This window comes from Mchenga conophoros, linkage group LG1, assembly GCF_057382185.1.
Source record: "Mchenga conophoros isolate Kocher_MC1m ecotype Shallow Benthic linkage group LG1, M_conophoros_male_GT1.1, whole genome shotgun sequence".
NCBI classification, from domain to species: Eukaryota; Metazoa; Chordata; class Actinopteri; order Cichliformes; family Cichlidae; genus Mchenga; species Mchenga conophoros.
Genome location: NC_140526.1, coordinates 12,500,613 through 12,507,353, shown reverse-complemented (window position 1 = coordinate 12,507,353; position 6,741 = coordinate 12,500,613).

Genomic DNA, 6,741 nt, shown 5'->3' with positions numbered 1-6,741 from the left:
GATCTGAACAAATGGAATTCTAGTAACCTCCACTGTATTGCGGAGGAGGCAAAAATCTTTGAAAACAGGGCAAACAAAAGAAAAGCTATCTGCATGACCACAAGAATGTCAGAAAAAATGTTTTTTTTTTTTGTATTTTGGGTGAACTCGCACTTTCAGTTTGATGCTCTAGTAAAAGTATGTGCTTTTTGCTAACTTTCCATCTCTTGTGTACTATGTGCACGTTACTGGGAGACCTATTAAACTATATAAAAATTATGCACTCTATGACTGACATTAGAGCTTAAATTGGATAAAATGGGGGTTCTTTTCCCTCTCATACTCTTTCTTTCTCCCCATCTTTCTGTCCATCCATTACAACTGATCCTATTGTTCCAAACCCTGAGAGCTGCGAGTTGACCCGAGAGGTCAGATAATCAGATGTTGCTCTCAGTGACCGGCACTAACCTGCATTTCAGTGGGACAGTGTGGTATAAGCTTCTCCTCAGCTTGGAGCACAAGCCCATGTAATACAGGGTGCTGTGGTGCCTTATGAGTGATAATTAGAGTTACAGCACTCTGCAACTGCACACAAGAGGCTGGCAGCAGTGGACCTGAAACAAAGAGGGAGCAAGACTGGTACTTTTTATGGTGCAAAAAAATACATGTATGAATGTGGAAAGCCTGTGTATGGGGGAAAAAAGCCGTATCAGTCAATATTACTTTATGGGATGAAACTGTGTAAAACAGGATGCATAATAATTTGCCTTGAATCTTATTTTTCCTCTCTCTGACCTCCTCCGAAAGCTGAACACCTGCAACAATATCTAAAGTAGACATTTAGTGAGGCTGGAGCATTAGTAGGAATATTTTGACTTCCTTAAAACTACTGAATTAAATGTAAAACATGTTTTATCATTGTTTAACCATAGTGCAAAGCATCTTAAATGACTGTGCCAGGTGTCTTGTCATTAACATTCACCTGCGGGAGAATTAGAGTGAAAACACAACAGATAAAATGGACAGAGAAAAGCAAATACACAGAAGAAAATGAAGGAGAAAGACAGGTATAAGCCAAAGAGAGTGAGGGAGAGAAAGAAGAAATGAGCACAGGAGAAGATGAATCCGATTTCTCCCGGTAAATTGGACTCCCCTGCTTTCTCTAATTCATGTTTCAGAGCTGCTGCATCGATGGTGAGATGGAGAGGGTGAAGGAAGAGAGAGAGAGGGAGAAGAAAGGAGGGGAAAGGGAAGACAAATCCATGCAGGGGAGAGCAGAGGGAGACTGTGGCCGCTCTCCCACAGGCAGACAGCAATCAATAAATCAATAGGAAACTGTGGTTGGCTGGAGAACGGCTGGGGCAGGGAGGATGGAGGATGGAAAAGAGAGAGACCCGAATCAAAGTAGCTCCAAGATGGATGGAGCGAGGAAAGAAAGGGAGAGGAGGTGGAGGGAGCAAGGGTTCAATAGAGGTGTAGGTGTAGAGGAGGTTGCAGGAAGAGGGGAGGAGTGCGTGGAGGAAAGGTGGTGTTAGCGGGAGCTGTAAAGGGAAAATGGGTGGAAGTCCAGCAGGCCTTTGGGGTCCCCTCCCAGTCCTGCCTGCAGCACATCCTGCATCAGTGGTGCAGTGATTGGGCTTGGCACTGCGCGATGCCCCGCTGTGGTCTGCCCAATGAGCCCAGTGAAGCGCGGCTGTATCTGGGGCTGAGGGGAAGCCGTAGGCCCTCTCTGCCCGCTGGGTGCAGCCTGGTTGACTGGCTGCTTGCCTGGCTGCCTGCCTGCTGGCTGCCTGGCTGGCTGGACATCGATCTCAGTGGGTTGGAGAGTACAGCTGGACGCACACTGAGAGCTGGGGCTAAATCTGGCTCAGGCTCAATCAACGTTTGCACCTGTCTTTTCCAAAGGGAATTAAATGTAGCAGATAGAGAGAAAGAAAGAGTAATGGTGTGTGTGAGCATGTGTGTGTGTGTGTGTGTGTGTGTGTGTTTGTGCGTGTGTGTGTGTTAAGGTTACATTTTGAGGGTGCAGTAGGAGTGGTTAGTTTGTAAGGAGCATGTTGGTTTTGTCAGTAGTTAACATGGTAGTACTGCAGCAGGTGAGGTTAAAGTTTGTGTGTGTTTGTTAAGCATGTGTGCATTTCTTATCTACAGTACACATGGCTTTGATGTGCAAATGAATGAGAGGCAGATAGTTGCTGAGCTCCACACACATCAGGAGAAATGTTGAAGTTAAATAAAAGAGATAGTCAGATCAAATACTGTTTCTGTTGAATTCCTCCCTCAAATGAACTTTTTCTCATGTAGGTTCATGCATAGCAGATCTCACAGCTCTAAAAACAATAGCCAACTTGTTTAGTGCTTATTTGCTTTATTGCTGAGGCGCTGATGCGAAGATGGCTAATACTCTGACATGCCCTTTCAAAATTAACATAAGCAAGAACAAAGAGTAGAAAAGTTGCTTGTTTGTTGGTTTAATCTTACCATAAACCAAAGAGGAAAAACGGAATGTGCAAAAGTGTGTGTAACTTTTCTTTTTCCACTTTGGTTTTTAGTTGTGATTAGAACAAAAATGAAACACTTCCATGACAAGTAGTTGTCATCTAAATGTGATGCCTTTAGACAAAAAAAAAAAAAAGGCAAGTGTGCATCAAGTCTTTATGCGGATAAGCAACAAACGATAATAGGGTCTAGTTTAATATCACTTCCTATTGATACCATTACACTGACACTGGTTGCAGTTCACCAAAAAGCACACAGTCCTCAATGAATAGATCTCAGCCAGCCAGATATGGAAATCTGCATGTTTGATTTTGCATAGATTTTACGCTGGATGTCTTTCTTGACAAAACATTCCCCAATTATCTGGGTTTAGGACTAAGAGTGCACTTGCTTGTTCCCCTGTCTCCGTGGCTATGTTTTCTCAATGAACAGGAGCGAATTGATAAAGTATTTAGGCTTGCTTCAACAATCATTTTCATTTCCATTTTTGCCAGTATTAGTTATGTCAGAACAGAAATTCAAAATATCCTTTGGTTTTTCTTATAAAGTGTAGTTGATTCCTCCCACAAAATGCATTATGCTAATGCATGCTGACTCATTGATTATGGGTGTACAACAGCACATACTCCCTTGATTGCACTCATTTCCAAAGAGTAGGAACAAAAGAAGAGTGTTGTCAGCTGTTGAAAACCAGAAACTTACTTGTGTGTATCAGCAGCAAGCTGGTGATTGCTGCTGTTTTTTTTGAAGTGTGAAATTAAAATGATTGGATGATTGGCTAAGAGAGTGTGATATTTACAGAAAGGGTTCAAAAATTTAGAAATGGAACTACAGTAATTAATGTCTCTTCCCAATTTGAAGCATAATTAAAATTGCAAAAAGGACAAAAATCACCCTCTAATGTTTTTTTTTTATTGGCCTAGACTATGTTGCCTTTGCCCCCATTGTAAGCAGAATAACTGAGAGTGGGTGGTCTCCCACTTAGAAGGTCTTCTGGAATCCTTCAGTCTTTTTGACTTTGAGAAAGAAAGCAAACACATGTGTTTTGCAAAGCAATTTCTTTAACTACAAAAGAGCAAGCGTGCTTGATACTTCATGTATTTTTCTCTTTATAAATGCCACCCATGTGCTATAAATTAACGTCAGCTAATACCAGACACTGATGTGCACAAATACAGAATTTAAAAACCATTTCTATGCCGTAAAAATCCTGCATAGTTGCACAAGTGCAGCAGTTGGAAATGACCTGCATTGCAGCTGTACTTGGATCAAACGCATCTTGCTGTTATCCAAATCAAACTCAAATGTTCGAACAAAAACTGATTTCTGCTAATGTCAGATTGATCCGACAACTGGAGCAGTTACATAACTGGCTGAAACTAAATCAAGCTGTTTTCAATCATTAATTACAAAAACATTTAAAATTCCTTAAATCTAATTTTCAGTTTCAACAGAAACACATCGGTAAAGCATCATGTGTGTGTGAGAAGTGTGATGGCTGTATCGTTTTGGACTAACAGTACATTCATTTGCACTCACGGCATTTCAGTCTTTGTATTTAGCAACCACTGGGCTGCAATTTAAGCATTAGAAAGTGGCAACTTAGACAAACTGATCTCTATTAGCCTGCTCTGAACTCTGGGATGTTTAAAGCTATTGTCAATAGTCATTGTGCAATTAAGTTGTTTGCATTGATAGGCTGTTAGATGGCTTTCTGCACAGCCTTTATAAACTGCGGGGCAGCTGTGTGGACTGTCAGATTTATAATCACCGTGCAGCAACTTGTTAACTGTCTCTAACAAATAGCTGCTTTATCTCGGTTTCCTTTTTTCATGTCTTCCACTTTTCTTTCCTGACTGTCCTCTCATCTACTTTATTTTCTTATCCCTTCTGCTTCTCTCCTCTCCTTGCTTTTCTTCTCCCTTTGACCTTTCCACTCTTACATAGCCTGTCTTCTCCTGTCTTTTCTTTTCCTCTTATTCTTTCTGCTCCAGTCCTCCTTTGCATTCCTTATCCTCTCCTCTTCTCTCCTCTCTGGGGTCCCATCCTAAAGAGGCTGCTCCCACCCAGACACAGATGGCCCCCAGATCAGATTTATCAAGGCCAGTAGGGCCCTCTGCAAAAGGTCACTCTCTTAAAAGCTGACCGATCAATGGTCTAACTCCTAACAGCCATGCTTTTTCGTCTCTTCTTTTTTAGCGTGTTGTGTATGTATGTAGGTGTGTATGCTTTTAATCACGCACGTACCTGCCTGTGTGTATGCGCAGCTGTGAGGACCAACAGAGACAAAGACCCTGGGTGTTACTAATCGAAGGGCTGTCCCTCAGACGGTCCTCTAATGACCTCTTCCACCTCTAATAGTGCAACCTTATTGAGGCGCTACTAAATATTTCAGCAAGTCATTAGCTCATTACACGTCATTATCTACAGCGTGTTCAGCCCGCCAGGATTAGCTGCGAGACTTTTAGCAACTTCTCTGCGGGAAATCAATAATCGGCAGACACTTTCAATCACCGGGATCATCTGTGTGTGGCTATCAGAAATTCACACAATCATAGATTTATGTGTGGGACCGTGCACACACAGACGGCGTGTTGATTTAGCTGAACGCGTTGATCACTTTTGAATATTATGTTAAATAAATATGATGAATGCATTATTCTCCTGCGTTTTATTTCATCTGACTGAGAAAACAGAAGAATATTTGTTCCACAGAATTCTGTTTACTGGGTCTCAAGATTTATTATGAAAAAAATAAAAACAATCACTGACATGCACTGCCATTTTTTTATTACTGAATTTCAGCTTCCCCAAATTTTACTTCCCCAAACTGATGTTTTAAAGGGCTGGACAAGATTGTGAGCTAAGCTAGAGTGCCAAATTATTAAGAACATATTTTAATACAACACGGGATGTTTTTGGGGAAGGCTGAAATAATTTAGTTACATTACAGCGCATCATTTCCAAGTTCTGTGATGATTACTTTGGAATTTTGGTGGTGTGCCGGAGAGTTTATGTGTTGAACCTGAGCGTGCCTGCTGCCTGGAAGGGAGACGAGAGCTGTTTAAAGCAACCATGAAACCTCTTTGACACACTTTAGGAGTCACTTAACAATGGGCAGGGTGTGTGTGGTTAAGTGTGTGACTAATTTCCTTTAACACAGTGTGAGATTGAGAGACTCGGGGCCGGAGGGGGGCGGAGCTGCTACTTGTTAAGGAGGTCAGAGGTCAGCTTTTCTTGAATAGATCCAGAAATCCTCAATTAATTAGGCAAACACACACGCAAACAGAAACACATGCCTGCATACAAACGCATGTATGAGCATATAGGAGAGTCTATTATAAGCTGATCAATGTTTTTGTGCACAGCTACGGCGTTGCATGCCAAAGAGAAATTGATATAATTTTGCGCGGGCAGTGAATCGACAATCAGTCAACGACAAATGGGAAGCGCGGCATCTGTAAACAGTCTTCACAGATACGAGCTAAACAGCAGCTTTCTCTGCTTCAGCTTTTGCCTTAAACAATGTATCTGCGGGTCCATCTATCACTCTCTCCTCACCCCTTCCTCCAGCAGCGCAGAGACAGAAGAGGGGGATGTTTGAATCAGCTAAAAGTTTAAAAGCTTTATTATAAAGAGGAAATACAATTGCTGTCTTTGCTGTTCATCTGTCTTCCCTTCTGCTGTCTTGCACTCGCCATTTGGACAGCAACGGCATTACTCAGCAAAACACTGAATGTGCTCATCAGAGAAATTAATACGCAAGATCTAATCTAATCAGTGTAATCTGATTCCATGTGCTCCACTATTAAAGGGTTTTCTGCGAGAAATACGCTCCTGCAGTAAGTAGCTTGCTTAAAATGGTCTCAGAAATAATATTATGTTTACTGTTCAAGTAAACATAATATTATTTATGACTTATTAAATAGTCTCTCCACAGAAGTAATACCCACTAACATCTAGATAAAGGGAGAGAACAACCGCAGCAGATGAAATTAAGAAGCGTGCTTGTTGTATGCACTCTTTTTTAGCATATTAATAATGAATAGTTTTTCATATAGTGCGTTTAAAATCCCCCCTTACACCCAAACCTCGAGTAAAATCATGAACAGGTTTCGTATGTTGTCCAAATTCTGTATTTTTATTTTCTGTCTCTCACTTTTTTACTCTCCTGATATCTCTCACCTTTCATTTCTTCCTTCGTCTCGCTCATACTTATTTCATTCGCAGCCCCATCCCGGCAGCCACCCCAACAATATTTCA